At 35.7% G+C, this 19,739-nt stretch overlaps 1 pseudogene; it reads right to left on the minus strand.

The window, feature by feature from the left end:
* Positions 1–3,053: 3,053 nt before the first annotated feature.
* The window catches only part of LOC114709236, a 31,106-nt pseudogene continuing 14,420 nt past the window's right edge, over positions 3,054–19,739 (minus strand).

Consider the following 19,739-nt stretch of genomic DNA (forward strand, 5'->3'; position numbering starts at 1 on the left):
TATTAGTACTTTAGGCTAAAAGGTGGAAAACTATTGCAAGTGAATGAAAACAATAAAGAAGCAGATGTAGCTATTTTATTACCTGAAAAAATAACTCATATATAGTCAAAAGTGATAATAGTCCTTTTAATCTATTGGGAGGACATGATGAAACAACATAATGATAAAAGAGGTCATAGATTGAAGAAGAATGGAGAGGGGTATATAGGAGGGTTTGAAGGGAAGAAAATCCATGGAGAATTACTGCCCTTAAATTATGATCTAAGAAACAAATCACAAGATAAAAACAGGACAAAATAATAATAAACAGACATGCAACAAATAGATGCATATCTTAATTTACAAAAAGAAAACTCCTAGAAGTGAGGGCATACATTAGTTCCAATTCATGGATAGTGGGTGACTTCAATGCCACATTCACCAACAGACAGATCATCTGGGGAAAACTTATATATAGAAACATTATATCTAAGTTACACAATAAATAAAACAAGACCCAGCAGGCATCTACAGAACTTTCTACCAAAACCTTAAGGAATACATGTCCTTCTTAGTAACCCATGGCATTTTCTCCAAAATTGTCTACCTATTGGGACAAAGAGCAAGTCTCAAACAAATATATTGATAATCGTAGTTCTGTGCTGTATCCAATCTAATTACAAAAAGAATAAAGCTAGATTTCAATAGTAGTTGATGCTACAGAAAGTTCAAAACTCATGGAAATTAAAGAAAACACTACTGAATGGTAGATATCAAGAAAATGTTTTTTATTCTTTTTTAATTCTAGGGTTGCATGAAAATGAGCACAAGACAGGTCAAAGTTTATGAAATACAGTAAAGGCAAACGTAAGAGGAAGTTTATACAGCTAAGTGAAAGTGTCAACTTATTTGTGACCTATTAAAAGATGAACCGATGATTGTTGTGGAATGGTCTTTCTGTATGCTGTTAATATGTGTTGCTACCATTGGTTAATAATGAATTGCTATGGCCTATGGCAAGGCAGAATAGAGCCAGGTGGGAAATCCAAACAGAGAGACAAGGAGAAGAAGGCAGAATCAGAGGAGATGCTGAGAGACACCCAGGGAAGCAAGATATAATGCAACACACGTAAATCCAAGAGACAGGTGGCAATACATAGATTAATAGAAATGGACTAATTTAAGATGTAAGAGCTAGTTAGCAAGAAGCTTGAGCCAGAGACCAGTTTGTAATTAATATAAGCCTCTGTGTCTTTACTTGGGACTGAGCAGCTGTGGGACACATCTAGCTACAGATGATAAATTCCAAGATATTGTAAAAATTCGAACAAACCAAATGCCAAAAGAGTAGGTGGGCAGAAATAACCAATATAGGTCAGAAATCAATTAAATAGAAATTGAGAACAGAAACACATTATAACATGGCTGCCTAAACAAAATCAGAATAGTAAGAACATCAGTAGACATGCTAACATGGTATGCAGAAATCTTAAGGGTTCCCATGCATAGACAATGAGCTATACTTTGACAGAAAACAGAGAATTAGTCTTTCCCAGAGATGATCCTCCTAACTTGTTATCCAATACAAAATGGCTAACTCTCAAATAACATATAGATAAGAAACATTAGAGGTATTCACTAGGTTTCATTTATATAAACAGGTAACAATAATAGACTAATTCCATTAACTTGAGAAGGAGAGAAGGGGGTCACATTGGAGGGGTTGGAAGGGGGAATGGGAAGGGCATGCGATGTAATTATATTTTGCTTAAAATAAAAATTTTAAATAAACATTAAAAATAAAAAGAAGATTAAAAAAGGCTTCCAGCCCAAAAGATCCCTAGATAAAGAGGGTATACCACAGATGTCTACAAGACATCTTGAAAGAACAAATATCAATACTTCCTAAATTACTCCATAAAATAGAAAGGAAAGCATGCTTCTAAATTGTTTGTACAAAGCTAATATCACCTGTGAACAAAACCAGATAAGCAACAACTCATTTGAGCTTTGTAGTCATTCAATGTAATCAATTTTTTAGATAATTTTTTTTTAATCCTTAAGGGTATCATTTATTCCATCTGCCTCCTGTTTACAAAGTGGAATTTCATCTGGAAATTGTTATGCAGCTAGTTTGGTCAATGGCTTAGATTATCACCTTGTCCTGTTTCTTTGGCATAAGCTGTGCTGGAAGCAGACTCAAAGGTTCAGGACTCAACAAGTAATAAATGCCACTGCATCTGGATTCTCTTGAACTCACACCCAGGACAGAACTCTAATTCTATTCACTAGTTCAAAAACCAGACCAACTCATTAACATAAAAAAATTTCTCAAGTATATTTAAAGTGTTGACCATGGTCATACAGTTTTTCAAATACATGGCATTCATCTTTTCCCTCTCTCTAAATTTTTTTTCTTGTTCACATTATCTTTTTTGATTTCTTCTTAGTATTAAAAAAATGTGGGATTATTGTGCAAATTAATAGAAAAACATAAAAAAGTTTATAAAGGTGCTATACAGAGAAAACCTGTCTTGAAAAACCAGAAAAAAAAGTTTATATACCATTTATAGTAACAGCTCAAAATATAAGGAATGTGAAATACCATGCCGGCTCCAAGGTTAGCTGACCTAGGACAATAGAACATTTACTTCCTCAGAATTTTCCTTCACCACTGTTTAACAGTGGCAACTAAAAAAACCCAAATCTAATAGTTCAAATACATAGAAGTCACTCTCTGCAGTGACCCCTTGCCCCAAGAAGAGAACCCTTTCACATTTTCTTGCCAAACCCTTTAAACTTAAGTGGGGGAGTTGGACTAGAAAGTTGTAGCAATGTATCCACTCAGAGAATTGTAATTGCCAAGATTATAATGTGCCTCAGGGGAAATCCTACTGGAATAAACAGCGAAGGCTATTTTCCAGTAAATATGGAAAGAAAACTAATTTTTACCCCAATCTGAGGTGCAATCGCATTGTTTAGGGACACAACTGCTGTACACCTGACAACTGTAGCATCACCCAGAACACCTGAAGAATGGCCCTGACAATCAGCCGCATCAGGACGAGCATCTTTCATAGTTCATCGTGATTTTTTGTGAGATCTTCCCTGTAACTGGTAGCCTGGCTTCCCACAAACATGTTCCAGTTGTCTAGAATCTCCTTCTTGGTTAGCAGCTCATCCTTGTTTTTGTCTGACTCGTAAACCAGGTGCCAGGCCTCAGCCTGTGCTTGGTCATAGTCCTGAGGGAGGATCCAGTGGCGAATCTCCTCCTTGTCCAGCTTCCCGTCCTTGTTCAGATCTCGAAAATTATTGAACTGCTTCCGTTCGGACACAACCCAGCCTGACTCAGGGCCGTTGTCCTCGTGGGAAAACATGTCCGCAATGTACTCGTCCTGGTCCACAAAACCATCCCTGTTCTTGTCGATGTCCTTCAGCGTTTCCAAAACTACAATTTCCTTCATGTGTTCAAACTCCTCTGGGTGAAAAAAGGCAGTAAACTCCTCCCGAGTAGCCGTCAGGTCACCATCAAGTTCTCATCACGTGGCGGCATCTTTTTAAAGGTGTGATGGTCAGAACTATCCTGGAACTCAGCAGAGTTTCCTAGGTAGTAGCCATAGGTAGCCTGCTTGTATTCTTCCCAGGAGATTTTTTCATCTTTGTCTCTATCATAATCCTTCCAGACTTGAGTGGCATTAACATAGATGTATCTTTTCTGTACCTGTTTGATCCAAATTTTCAGCTCCTCTGTGGTGAGGAAGTCATCTCCATCACTCTCGATTCAATCAACAGCCTCTCCTTGCTCTTGTCCGGGCTTAGCTGATCGAAGGTTTTGGAGTCCTCCTTGCCCAGGAAGGCCTTATGATCATACTGGAAGCTCTGGTTGTCCTCAGGCGGCAGCTCACCCAGCTCCGAGTCGGGCTGCACCAGCGTCAGTAGCAGCAGCCCTAGGGCAAGTCCAAGGTGGGCCACCTTGTGCCATGGTCGTGAGCAGAGGATGGTGGCAGGGCAGTGATTAGATAATCTTTTACAAATATGGATGTTTATATGTATAGTCCCCCCTTCTTTCACGAATATGAGGTTAGGGAAGGGAAGTTAATGTTGATTCAGTTCTACAATGGGGATGTATTAATTTCTTGCTTTTGAAATATCAACATGAATTAGAAACTCAATTTCATATAATCTAGTAACTGTGCCAGAATTTTTATCCTGCCTGTTCTAATACATTTGCTGTTACTTCAGAACTATTGGGCAAGTCATAGCTCTAAGACTATTTAATGAATATATATAACTATACCCATGGCTTGATGTTCTATATAGATATACCACTTTCCAAAGTTGAGATCAGATAAGCAATTTAAACAAACCTATGACCCTTAGTGAAATAGAAGCAGTCATTAAAAGTCTCCCAACTAGAAAAGCCCAGCAACAGATGGTTTTAGCACAGAATTCCAGAAGATTTTCAAATAAGAGTTAATGCCAATACTACTCACATTATTCTACAAAATAGAAACAATAGGAATATTGCCCAATTCATTTTGTGAGGCCAAGATCACCTTGACATTCAAACTACATAAAACCCAATAAGGGAAGTGAATTGTAAAGCAATTTCCCCTATGAATATAGATGCAAAAATACTCAACAAAATAATTGCAAACCAAATCTAAGAGCCTATCCAAAAGATCAACCACCATGATAAAGTAGGATTCCTCCCAGAGAGCAGTGATGTTTCAACATACATAAATAAAAATATAATCCATAATATAAATAAACAAGTAACAAAAGCCAAATGATGATCTCATTGAATGCAAAAAATACTCTTTTGACAAAATCTAATGTCTGTACATACTAAAGGCAATTAATAGCAAGCCTATTATCAATATTAACTTAAATGGATAGAAACTCAATGCATTTCCACTTAGGAACAAGGAACATCATTGTACATTCTCTCCATACATATTAAAGATAGTACAGGAAGACTATAGCAATAAGTCAACTGAAGGAGATAAAAGGAATACAAAATGGAAAGAAAGAAGTCAAATATATTTAGTTGCTGATGATATAATAATATATATAAGAGCCACTAAAACTTTAACTACAAAACTCATATACCTGACAAAATTATTAAGCAATGTAGCTGGATACAAAATTAACTTACAATCATCAGTGACTATTCCATATATAAATGACAAATGGACTGAGAATAGCACCAAGTAATCCAAAATACCTTGGAGTATCACTTACCAAGCAATGGAAAGAGTTTTTTGATACAAATTTCAAGTCATTAAGAAAAGAAATCAAAGAAGATATCAGAAGATGGAGAGATCTCCCATATTCATGGATAGTTAGGATTAGTAAAACTGGCTATCCTATCAAAAGACACCTAGAGATTAAATGCAATCCCAATCAAAATACAAACACAATTCTTCACAGATCTTGAAAGGAAAATTTTCAGCTTCATATGGAAACACACACACACACATACACACACACACACACACACACACACACACACACACACACAAAGAAAAAGAAAACAGGATAGCTAAAAGAGTCTTGAATAATAAAAGAACTGCTGGAGGCTTCACCATCCCTAAATTTCAAGATGTGTTAAAAAGGTATATATAGTATTAAAACAGCATGGTTTTGGCAAAAAGCAGACCTATTGATCAATGCAACTGAAGTGATGAATCATACTTATGGACATGTGATTTTTGATAAAAAGATCAGAAATACACACTGAAAAAAAAAGAATCTTCAACAAATTGTGCTGATCAAGCTGGATGTCTGCCTTAGAAGACTACAAAGAAATCCATACTTTCTTTTTTTTTTCATTTTTCCTTATTAAGAAATTTTCTACTCACTCTACATACAACCCACAGATCCCATCTCCTCCCTCCTCCCACCTCCCAGCCCTCCCTCTCAAGCCACCCCACATCCCCACAACCCCCAAATCAAGGTCTCCCATGAGGAGTCAGCAAAGCCTGGCACACTGAGCCTAGGCAGGTCCAAGCCCCTCCCCACTGCACCAAGGCTGCACAAGGCATCACACCACCAGCACTGGGCTCCTAAAAGCCTACCCATGCACCAGGGACAGAGATCCATAATTTCAACCCTCACAAATCTCATCTCCAAATGGAACAAAGACTGCAATGTAATGTAAATATACTGAACCTGATAGAAGAGAAAGTGGGAAATAGTGATGAAGTTATTCACACAAAACAACTTTCTGAACAGAACACTGTTATCACAGGCACTAAGATAACAATAGATGATACTTCATGCAATTGATAAGCTTCTGCATAGCAAAAGATGCAGTTATTTGGATAAATTGTCAGTCAACAGAATGGGAAAAGTTTTTTTCTCAACTATACATCATATAAAGGTCTAATATTCAAAATATAAATAATAACTCAAGAAATTAGATGTCATGAAAAGAACCCAATTAAAAATATAGAGTACAGATCTAAACAGAGAGTTCACAATTGAGGAAACTCAAATGACTGAGAATCACTTAAAGAAATGTTCAACATCTTTAGCCATAATGGAATGCTAATCAAAACTACTTTGAAATTTCATCTTACACATGTCAGTATAGCTAAGTTCAATAAAATAAAAAAACAGCTAATCCTGACAAGGATGTGAAGTAAGAGGAACAGTCTTACATTGCTGGTGGGTGTATAAACTTGTACAACCACTATGGAAATCAGTTTGGTGATTTCTCAAGAAGAGGGTATTCTACCCACCTCAAGATCCAGCGATACCACTCTTGAGCATATACCCAAATGATGCTTAATCCTGCGACAAAGACTCCTTACAACCATGTTCATTGCTTCTATATTCATAAAAGACAGATATTGGAAATAACATGCATTTCCTTCCACAGAAGAATGGACAAATAAAATGTGGTACATTTACACAATGAAGTATCACTCAGTCATTAAAAAATGGCATCATGAAATTTATAGGCAAATGAATGAAACTAGAATGAGGTATCCAGGACCCAGAAAGACAAATAGAGTATGTATTCATCTATATGTGGATATTAGTTGTTAAATCATTGATAACCAAGATACAATCCTTAGAACTACAGCAGATAGGTATAGAATAAGAGATTAAAGCAAACATTAGGAATGATAAATAGAAGAGATATTTATAGACTTTTGAAGAGAGTCTGAAATGAGAGAAACAGGCACAAATAGGAAGGGAAAGGCTGTAGTGGGAGGGAATATGGGGAAAGGTAGCTAAAATTAAGGGACATTTGATGGGTAATTGAAAAGCTAATACAGTTGAAAATTCCTAAAATATATATGTAGATGAAGACAATCTAAATGAAATCCCTAAATAATGGGGAAGAAGAGACGCATTTGCCATCCCTGTGATCAAACATACCTTCCAGTTGTAAATTTAGGCTACATCTAATTGAGTTGTTGGCCCAACAGGCCCCTTGGGAATCCTTAAACAACTCAGGCTACTGCTAAGATTCTAGGAGGCTTTTTACAAACTGACAGCAAGGACCCATAGAAACTATACCTACACAACTCAATGAAGATGGAGATGTCAAGCTTTTGCCTACATAGAGGCTTCAGCTCTGTGTTCTAGAGTCTTTGTTATAGGAAGTTACTCTCTACTCTCTCAAAAGAGAACTGTAAACACCAAGAAAGACACAAACCCTTTACCTTCAATAATGTAACGCCTGCAAAATATGCTGGTGCAATGGTGGTACAAAGCTTGGGGAACAACAAGTAATTGATATCTTAAGGCTTTCTCCACAAGATGGAACCCATTACTGACCCTTCTTAGGTGATGAAAATCATGATGATAAATATCCCAGGGATAGGATAAAAACCAAATTATACTGGTCTAAAAGACAGAGAGAGAGAGAGAGAGAGAGAGAGAGAGAGAGAGAGAGAGAGAGAGAGAGAGAGAGAATGCAGTGACACCATTATTCCTAATGATATTCTGCTATATTCATTATCAGTGCCTTTGTCCACTGTCATCAAGAAACATTGTCCTGAATCAGATGGGAACAATTATAGGAAATAAGAACCAGGTATTACACAGTGAGTGAAAGACCTTGGGACCTTCAGACCTAAATGGAATGTCCCCATCAAATCCCTCCACTCAGTGTTCAGAGAACCCAGAAGAGGAGGTAGAAAGAATGTAAGACCTGGAGGAAAGCTGGGCAGTGGTGGTGCAAGCTTTTTATCCCAGCACTCGGAAGGCAGAGGCAGGCGGTACTCTGTGAGTTCAAGGCCTGCCTGGGCTACAGAGTGAGTTCCAGGAAAGATGCAAAGCTACACAGAGAAACCTTGTCTCAAAAAACAAAACAAAACAAAAAAAAACAAACAAAAAAGAGCTGGAGGAAATGGAGTATATTATGAAAACAAGTCTCTCTAACTCAATGTTACCAAAACTCACAGGAAGTCACAAAGTTAGAAGCACCATGCACGGGGTTTTGCATGGGTCTAGATTCTCTATAGTTACATTATGAATTCCAGTTTAGTGTTGTTATTTTATACTCCCCCCCCCCATTTTACATACCAACCACAGATATCCCTCTCTTCCCTCCTCCCTCCTCTCAGATTTCCCCCTAATCCACCCCCAATTCCATCCTTCGACAAAGTAAGGCCTCCCTTGGGGAGTCAACATAGCCTGGTACATTCAGTTGAGGCAGGTCCAAGCCCCTCCCTCTGTATCAAGGCTTTGTAAGGTGTCCCACTATAGGTATTGGCCTCCAAAAAGCCAACTCATGTACCAGGAATGGATTCTGATCCTCCTGCCAGGGGGCTCCTTAAGCAGAACAAGCTACACAACTGGTTTACCCTAGTAATCAGATTGGTGAATACCCTAACTATCATCACAGAGCCTTCATCAACTGATGGAAGCAGATTCCAAGAACCACAGCCAAGCACCAGGCCAAGCTGTGGGAGTCCAGTCGAAGACAGAGAAGAGGGATGCTATGAGCAAGGGGCATCAAGATCATGATGGGGAAACCTACAGAGACAACCAAACCAAGCTCCTGGGAACTCATGAACTCTAGACCAACAGCTGTGGAGACTCTATGAGACTGGACTAGGCCCTCTACACAAGTGAGAGTGTTTAATGTTTTTATATGTGACTATGAATTTTCAATCTAGTGGGTCTATGTTACATCCTTTACTTTTGTTGATCTGTCTTCTCCACCTTTGATGTGATAGCTTTTGTTTTACCTTGCTATATTTTAATACACACACACACACACACACACACACACACACACACACACACATATATATATATATATATTCATATGTCTGTGAATGCATGGAACCTACCTAGTCACTAGGGTAAAGTTTCACAATGGAACTGTACTTTATACCTTCTGGGAAAGGTGATATCACTTTTCTCCAATGGAGTGACACTGGGTATACCAACCACTCCAGGGCAGGTCTGATATTCAGGAGCAGTTGAACAATACATAATGTACTCCACAGTATTTTTGTGTGTTTTTATTTTCTTATGTTATTTGAGGGGTGGTAAGTGCTGACATTGTCTTTTGTTTTCCAGGTTTGAGGAGTTTTGTTGTACTGTTTTCTTATTTTTTTTTTTTTTTTGAGAAAGAAACTTAGAGGTTGGTGGGTAGGGAAAAGAAGAGAACTTGGACAAACTTGGGGGAGGGGAACATGTCATCAAAACATATTTAAATTTAGAAAACCTTTTAAATAATTCAAATTAAAATAGCAACTAGAAATAAAAATATATAAACTCAGAAACAAACAGATGCAAAGTCTCTACATATCTGTGAATTCTATAAAGTTAGAAAAGCCATAATTTCAGTATCAAATATATTTCTGTGTACTTATCTACCACCGAGAATGAAAAGGAAGATCCATGATGGAGTTTGACCTAGAAAACTATGAGCCATATATCCTGTTGTATAACTTGTATCCATCAGCAGCATTCAATCTTTCCATGTTTTCCCTGTTGTATCAATTTTGTGCTCTCTTTTCTACACATTATATTGTACTGACAGTTCCATTATTACATATATACATATGTTATCCACTTGAGTGAGATAGTGGGTTTCTTTTCTTTCTGAGTTTGCATAGCCTCACTTAATATTATACTGTAAGCCCATCCAGTTTTCTTCAAATTATGTGATTGTGATTTTCTTTTGAGATAAACAGTATGTATATAATCTCATAATAATATGTTATATATGATATAATATAGTATAATGAATATTACATAATACATAACATAAATTATTTCATATCATATGGATAATCACATTTTCATTATCCATTTATCTGTTGATGGACATCTAGGTTGATTCCAGGTCTAATGCAATAATAGCAACTTTTAATATATCCCCTTGAATCTCAAAGTTTAGTTTTATCTGTAACACATCAAAGAAAATGGGGCATAACTTTACAATAGTAATTCCCTTTACTTTTCAAATTAATTCACATTGTATTCTTTATTTACTCATTGTTGCTTTGGCCAGGTTGTCCTCCTCATTGGGATTAAGAAGATCTTTAGTCACATCTTTCCCTTGACTGCAACAATTCATAGAAATTTAAAATGTTGGAGGATAATTATATAGTGTATTGGCTACCCATTTGTTCATCTACGCATTCTCACATCTATTTATTAATATATCCATTCAATATTCTTTACAATGTTACAAAAATAGGAGCTGATTTGCTTTATGATACTGTGTATAACTAACTTACACTATTAAACTATACATACCCTAAAAATGTTATTTGAATATGTTGATTTATACACCCTTACATATATATGTTCTTCTTTTAAGATCTTGTGGAATTCTGTGGTGAATCCACCTTGTTTGTGATCTCTTAAGCTGGGAGACTTTTAAAATTCTTTGCACTTAATATTCATTTATAATTTTAAGTAAAACACGTGTGTGTGTGTGTGTGTGTGTGTGTGTGTGTGTGTATTATTGTGGTGGTTTGAATGATAAGGGCCTCCATAGGCTAATACATTTCAATGTTCTTACCCTAGTTCCTAGTTGGTGGACTGTTTAAGGAATGGTTAGGAGGTGTGGCCTTGTTGGAGGAGGTGTCTTACTGAGGTGGGTTTTGAAGATACAAAACTCATGACATGCTCTCTCTCTCTCTCTCTCTCTCTCTCTCTCTCTCTCTCTCTCTCTCTCTCTCTCTGCTTTCTGTAGGTCAGGATGTAAAGCTCTCTGAGCTACTCCCCTAGTGCTAGGCCTGTCTTCTCCCTTCCATGATGACAATGGACTAACTATAAGCAAGTTCCCAATAAAATGCTTTATTCTATGAGTTGCCTTGATCTTGTGTCTTCACAGCACTAGAACAGTTACAAACACTATCTTAGACCTGATATTATATAGAACTGCAGTTTATAACAAAGCTATATTTATAGCTGTTCTCTTCATGAGTTCATCAAGAACACACTAGGTCAATATAAGGTAAAACTTCTAACAAAAGTATTTAATTTAAAAGTCATGTGCACAAAATGTATCAAAACAACTGTCTTTGATGTTTGTTTATAAATATGACTATTCTGAGATTTCAGTCTACTACTCACAGTGATTAATAGACAAACCATGGTTTAGTCTCTGGAAAAAGGAATAAAACACTTTAATTGAAACCAAGAAAAACTTGCTTCCCAGTAAAACAGACAGCTTGAGTTTGACATTGCCCTTATCCTCCTGTCTTTGCCCAAGTTTACCAGGATGATGAAGAAGAAACATCTGTGGATGCTAAACCCAGGGTTGAACTGAGTATTAGAACAAGCAATTTCAACCTGTAATATAGCTGGTAACAAATTTGTCAAAACTCTTCCTCTAGAGAAGGAATAAGAGATGCCATAGTTTTTTTTTTTTTATATCCACCAATACGGTAACCATAACCATATCATATATATATATATATATATATATATATATATATATATATATATATATACATATATATGTGTATATATATACATATATATATAAAATCACTCATTTCACACTTAAAAATGAAATAATGTTATTTTTAATCATGAATGTTTAGATAACTTTAGTCAAGTGTCTGTTACTGTAGCAAACCTCTGAGATAGTGAATTCATAAACAGAGATGGTTGGTTTGGCTCATAGTTTATAGGTTCCAATGCATGCTTAATTTGCTCCATTTCTTTAATATTTGTAGCAAGGAAGCACATGATATTTTTAGCATATGTGAAAGAGCTTGTTCCATGGATGGGAACAAAATAATAGAGAAGATGCCAACATTCTGTAATCTTTGCTAAGGTCGTACAACTAGTGATACAAAAACCTTCTTGAAAAGCCATGTTTTAAGGACTCTGCCATCTTGGAACAGTGTCCAGATTGGGAAAATATCACTAATGTTATAGATAAAACTATACCAGGTCATGATACTATATACCTTATTCAGACATTTGGTATAATAATTTTGTAATTCACTAAAAATATAAATAAAACAATGGAGTCTATATTATTTTAGTAACATGGTAGTAATAGATTCTCTTCTATAGCCTATAATCTCTTTAGCTACAGAGCTTAGTTATTTTTATGATAGCAGGCATGTGTATTTCCTTGAATTGAAATTCCATTCTAATTAGTACAGTAGCTGTTAGTTACCCCCAAGATAGAAGTGCCACTATTTCACCGTTAGTTTTTTCTTGCCAGCAAAAGAAAATATTTTTGAGGGCTTTTTGTTTATTTCTGCTCAACAACACAGAATGGGTTCATTGCTTGCCTGGCACTTCAAAATGTGTTAGTCTATTGATTCTGGTGAACAAATACATTATTTCTCACTTTCTCTCTCTCTCTCTCTCTCTCTCTCTCTCTCTCTCTCTCTGTTTGTAATTTGTATTTTAAGTAAGTTTGTAAAACAATAGATTTTAAGAAATATGTTCATTTGTTTTTCTCAGTTTTTACGGATTTGCTTACTCCATGAGGTTTCTTTAAGCCTCTGCAACCCTACCTTCCTCATTTTTTTCAGAGATATGTTTAGCAATAATAAAGGAACAATTGTACTATTATATTGAGAAGTATATATCCCATAATCTCCTTTTACCTTCAATATTCAGTTCTAAGAATGGTTAGACATATGAAAGTAAAATGGTTAGACATCTGAAAGTAAAATAGTAATTAATAAAGGGCTTATTAAATTAATTCACTTCCAAAGAAATCCACTGGCCAGCTTTAAACTAACCTATAGTTTTTTCAGCATATCAGACTTTCATAATTTCTTTTTCAGTATTTGAACACTCAAGCTTTAGATAGGAAGGTCAAAAGTAAGTATATCTCTATTTTCTTGTACTATTAATTCCTTGCGAATGCAGGTTAATGTCAATGACCTTCATAGATGAGACTAACAGAAGAGAAATATTTATTAGAATTAAGGAATGAGACTAGTTTGATGTTGGGCAGGATGTTTGTACTATAACTATGTGAATCAACAAAGTCACATCCTTCAGGAAAGGGTATGCATGAGGTAAGGACTTAAAAGTAGGTTATAAGCTGAAGATATGCAAGTCACAGTCTAGCATTTATATCAGACTTTAAGTTGAAGATCTGGAAATAAGTAAGTATGAAACAGAAATAGAATAAAAAGCAGACTTCAGTCTTTACTTTGAGAAAAAATACTTTAAGGGTGAGCTGAAGAACATAAGTTAGTTAAGGCCTCTTAAGAGAGCATAGAGGGACACAAATTTAAATCTGACTTTAAAGGATGTCAAGAAAAGTTATATTTTCAAGAGATGAATGACAGAGGGCAAAATGTAGTTCTAACAAGATCACTATTTGAGACAATGTTGACAAAAGTCAAATAAAGTTAGATTCATGTTAGCTTCGGAGTAAGTGAATGGTGCTGGAAACACTAAAGAAAACACGCTCTCAAAGGCTTCCCTCTATAACAGGGACAGATTATATATCTTTGACTGAAAGTTTTGTTTAAAAATTCAAAGCTTTTTCTTTTCTTAATGAAGTTTACTTGGGTGTTTTCTTAATTATAGGGAAATCTCATGTGTCAGAAACACTTGCAAATACAGAAGGCTTGGTAATTGGGATTAGAAAGTGGCACATTCATGATCATGAGCCCAGGAGAGGGTCTGTCCTTCACTAAGAGGACACCGTCTTTACAGTAATTATTAGAAGACTAAGGAACTGGATGACTGTGGGTTGTAGTAAGTGTGTTCAATAAACAATGGGGAGTTGTCTTAAGTCAAATCTCTGAGTCTTCATGAGTTCTTTCACCTCATCAGCATGCATCCAGTAACTGTCCATAGTTAAAAGACATTTCTAGGTATTGTTTCCCATTTTATGTTTAAACTTCCAACCATACATGTTCAAGCTGGATTTTCCTCTAAGCCAAACTAAACAGGCAGATATTCCTAAGGCCTTGATAATAATACAGAGGAAAGTACATGGGGATTGTTTATTGGCTGAAGGAGTAATAGTTGGAGTATTTTGGATAACCTGTATGATAAGAAACCGCTCTTCGTGTTCCTTTGTCTTACCAGTTAGAGCTGTGAACAATTTTACTCAAATAAAACCAGTAAATTGCCAATGTAAATTACTTAAAAATTGTAAAGATGATAATTACAAGCAAGATTACATATTTTATTATTTTTACTGTTAATTAAAATATATGAATATTGGGATATTTATCATTCCTCTAGAGTGCTACTGTTGTTAACTGTGTCTGTGGGAATAAATGTATGTGTGCATGTATATATATATATATATTCATGTGTTTATGATACAACACAAAATATAAATGTCTAAAAAGGATACTGAGAGCCAGAGGTTGTTAAACACATAAATACAAAAATCCTTGCTGTACAAGAATGAATCACCATGTCAGATTTGAGCTCTTATATTCAAGATCTTTGAATAAGTAGAAATTTGACAGCTGAAGAAGAATTCCTACTGACATCAAACTGAAAATGTTTCTCACAACCTGTTTATTATCATCTTTTGATAGGTCAAAAAGACATTCAAAGGATGTTCTTGGAACTTGAAACTAAGAAATGATCCCAAAGTGAAAGAGTGGACATGACTTCTTAGCTTTGTGTTTGTTTCTAAGCAAACTCTGATTCCCCAAGATCACAGAGCCATTGTCCTACAGAGCAAGATCCAGGACAGGCACCAAAACTATACAGAAAAACCCTGTCTCAAAAAAAACAAAACAAAAAAGAAAAGAAAACATTGCCGGGCAGTGGTGGCACATGCCTTTAATCCCAGCACTTGGGTGGCAGAGCCAGGAGGATCTCTGTGAGTTTGAGGCCAGCCTGGGCTACCAAGTGAGTTCCAGGAGAGGCACAAAGCTACACAGAGAAACCCTGTCTCGAAAAACAAACAAACAAACAAACAAACAAAACAAAACAAAACAAAAAAAAGAGGCCAGGCGGTGGCGCACGCCTTTAATCCCAGCACGCGGGAGGCAGAGCCAGGTGGATCTCTGTGAGTTCGAGGCCAGCCTGGGCTACCAAGTGAGTTCCAGGAAAGGCGCAAAGCTACACAGAGAAACCCTGTCTCGAAAAAACAAAAAAACAAAAAACAAAAAACAAAAAAAAAAACCATTTCATTACATCAGCTTTCTGGACCTTGGAGTTATCTAATATTCACTGTTGTATTTTTGCTTTAGTTGGAACAAGTCACTTCACCATCTGAAGTATGACTATTTGAAACTATATTCTAGAACAAGGAAAAATATAGTTATAGAATTGAAAATACCATTTAAAAATCTCTGCAATCTGTTCCACTACTGGTTCATAATATATAAATTGTGTGTGTGTGTGTGTGTGTGTGTGTGTGTGTGTTCTAATAGGGAAATCACAAACCTTTGTAGAAGAAATGGAAAGGACGGTACTCATATATTCCCAGAATATAATAGAAATAATTCCTATGACAAGTAATGCCTGTTTTTGCCTTTCCACAATGTTTGATATGCATAACACATCTTCCAGTAAATATAGTATATGCATAGAGATCAGCATAAGTTCATAAAAATGGACTGACTAGCTGTCCCAGCTGTCTTTCACTATGGCATGCATTACTGGAAAATCTCCACTTTGGAATTCTACAGCCCACCTATATGAAGCCTCTCTCAATGGATGGAATTCCAAAACTGAAGCTCTTAGCAACTGTCTAGAGGGAAATTCACCTGATATACACATGGAAATCTTAACTAGGGTGAATATACAAATTTGGAACAATATGTTTTATTAAATTAACCATTCTACTTACATAGGCTCCCTTCTGTTATGAGCTAAGAATGACCATTATGTTTTGACAATGCATAGATCAAAAATATGCTAATTTGTACTTCTCTGCAGTCTCTTCCCCTTGATTATTTTTCTTCTTTTAGCAGGCTATTATTTTCTCAAGAGGATTTACAAGTAGCATTCACTGGTCATGACAAACCTTCAATTAACTAGCCTTCACACAGTGTGTATTATTATCTCATTATCAAGTTGTCTTTTTGTTCTTTCTTTCTTTTTTTTTACTCTTTAAAGTTATTTATTTATTGTAATAGGCCCACACAAAATTTTCTTAATTATTTTAAATGACACTTTAGTTAGCCATGCACTTTTTTTTCAAGAAGTTAACCTAGAAAAGAAAAGAATCCAATTTAAATTTGTTTATGAAAAGGAAAGACTGAATGAAATAACTTATGATGTGAGGAACTGGCAAAGAAATCCTAGTGTTCTGTTGCTCAAATGTACCTATTAATACTTGATTTCCTTATTTGCAATGTTAAATTTTTACTTTGGAATATTTTGCATCTAATGTTGTGAGTGTCTTTGTCTGTGCTTCTATAAAATGAAAACAGTAAATGATTTAAAAGCTGAAATTTTACTTTAATTTATAACATTACTTCACTTGAATTCTTACAGGGAGCAACTACCGTATGCATCATATTCTTCAATTGGAATAGATGTTTTCTACAATCTTAGTTTTCCTAGAACAACAGGTTAAGGTTTCTTAGGGTTTTGTGTAACATTTTTGTCACATATCAAAACCCTCAGCAGTATATTCAATGGTAACCGTTCATTGGTGAATGACTGTATTGATGCATGGAAGCTTTAGGCAGGTTTCCTCAGAGCCCTATCATTGGAATCACAGCATTAGTGCAACTCAGAAAGCTGGAAAATATGGTAATATGTATTTTAAGGGAAGAGAGATTTCTAGACAAATAAGGAATTAATCACAGTGTAAAATTCAGATGTGCAGTGAGAATTCTGAGAGGTTATTACTATCATTATTATTTTGCTATAATAAGCTGAGTTTAGGAAAAGAGATATAAAGTGTTAAGAAGCTCAAGTCATAAACAGAGCTTTGTCCCTTTTTGAGTTTTGAGACCAGATCATGTTATTTAGTCCAGATTGGCTTTGCCTCATAAAGTTCCTGCCTCAGCCTCCCAAATGCTGAGATTACAGGGCTGCATTGTTGTGCCATCATAATAAAATCAATATTAGTTTCATGGACCTAAATATAATTTCAAGCATGTTATCCCTTTTTGAAAAGAAGAAAATGATATAAAATCTCAGAGATTTAGATAAGTTACTTTGTATAATAAGAAAGTCAAGCACTGGGTGAAAAATAAGTGTGTCACATTGGAGTAATAAAAAGGTTTTAAAAGAATAGATTTTAGACACTAAGAAAAAATATATGAAATTCAGATAGTCACTGTTGTTCTCTGAAGTGAGGCATATAAAGTCAAATCAGACTCTTACAAACAGATGTAAATGTACAGGGTCTGTATGTATGTGACATACATGGCAGTCTGGGGAGCACAGAGTACCACTCTATGTGTCTATTCCCACATACTGTCTTGTTTGAAGTAGGATTATTTTTATTTCGGAAGATTTTCCCCCAAATTCCTTGATACCTGGCACACATGCTTCTGGGCAAATCTCCTATCACTACCTTACATCTTTCAGTAGGAAAGCTGGGATAGCAGCGAATGGCAACTATCAGAGCCTGTCTTTTATGCGAGATTGTAGAAACCCAACTACAGGTAGGCAGGTATATTTTGCCAACATGTTCACCATGAGCCAACTTTCTATCCATATTTTTATATATTTTTTTAATCTGTGCACCAAATCTGAAAACATTCTATGCTTCTTTGTTTATATCACACCAAACCATACTCATTGTGTTACTTGGCAACCACAAAAGAGACTTTTATCCCTAGACACCAAATATAATTTCTTCTTCTTAAATATGATACCTTTGTGAGTCTTTCTAGACATTGCTAAAAGAAAGAGCAAAGACATCACAGAATCACTTTGCCTGACAGCTAGGGAGTTTTACAAAGTGATTTCATTGTTCTCTGGAGATAAAGATAAGTTGTTTTTTTTTACCCCCAGCACAATCTCTTTCTGTTGTTCATAGCATTTTCAATACATTTGGTTGTGACTATTGTCTTTTATATCATCTTCTGTAATTTATATTTTATTAAGTATCTGGCCTATGAGATGACATACTTATTTAAAATTTGTTGTTATATGTTTCATGCCTTTGTGTTACTGGACATATGTCATGTGTATTAAGTAATAATCTACCTCTACAAATTCTAAACTTCTCAAAGAAAGAATATGTTCTAATTTTTAAGTATTTATTTTATTTAGTTATGTGCATGTGTTGGAAGGTGCATTGGAATCAAGTGCTGAAGGATCTAGAAACATCAGCTACCCATGGAGCTTAAGTAACAGGTGGTTGTGAGCTGTCTCATGTGGGTGCTGAGAACTGAGCTAATATCCAATACAAGAGCACTACATGGTCATAAAAAATAGCTTGAAATTTTTAGTGTTTCTAAATCCACACATTTTGATTTAGGTTTCATGGGGCCCATTTATTAATTGTTGTTCTTAGTGTCGTTGCTAACAGTATTCTGTTCAGAAGGCTATTCCCCACTGTCTCTTCTATCAGATTCAGTGAATCTGATCTTATGTTGATGTCCAATTTTAGATGAGTTTTGTGCAGGGTTAGAGTATGGAACAATTTGCATTCTTCTTTACGTCACCAACCAGTTTGGACATCACCATTTGTTGAAAATGTTGTCTTTTATTTTTTCCATTGTATATTTCTGTCTTTTTAATCAAAACTCAGGCATTCATAAGTCTGTGACTTCTTCCTGGGTCATCAACTCAATTCCATGTAAGATTTTTCTTTTTTTTTTTTTTTTTTTTTGGTTTTTCGAGACAGGGTTTCTCTGCGTAGTTTTGCGCCTTTCCTGGAGCTCACTTGGTAGCCCAGGCTGGCCTCGAACACACAGCAATCTGCCTGGCTCTGCCTCCTGAGTGCTGGGATTAAAGGCGTGCGCCACCACCGCCCGGCTTCCATGTAAGTTTTTATGTCAGCACAATGCTGTTAATTAAAACAAAAACAAAAAACAAAAAACCAACAGCTTTGTGGTACAATTGAAATTGAAGACGGTAATAGAGGACTAATGTTTAAAACTATTTTAAAAACCCCACAAAAACTGGGCATCAAGAAGTAAAATAAATGAATAAAAGTGAGATAAAGATCTAAACAAAGAATTCTCAAAAGAAGAAACTCAAATGGCTGATAAACATTTTAAAAACTACACAATATGCTTAGTCATGAGGAAAATGCAAATCAAAGCTACTTTGAGATTCCATCTTATACCCATAAAAATGGGCAATAAAATGAACAGTGGCTCATGGTAGAGAGGTTGTGGATTTGTTTTCAGGCTCCTTTTTTAGCACTTATACCTTTTAAACATTATATAGACGTTTTTCAT

The sequence above is a fragment of the Peromyscus leucopus genome, chromosome 6 (assembly GCF_004664715.2).
Source record: "Peromyscus leucopus breed LL Stock chromosome 6, UCI_PerLeu_2.1, whole genome shotgun sequence".
Taxonomy (NCBI): Eukaryota; Metazoa; Chordata; class Mammalia; order Rodentia; family Cricetidae; genus Peromyscus; species Peromyscus leucopus.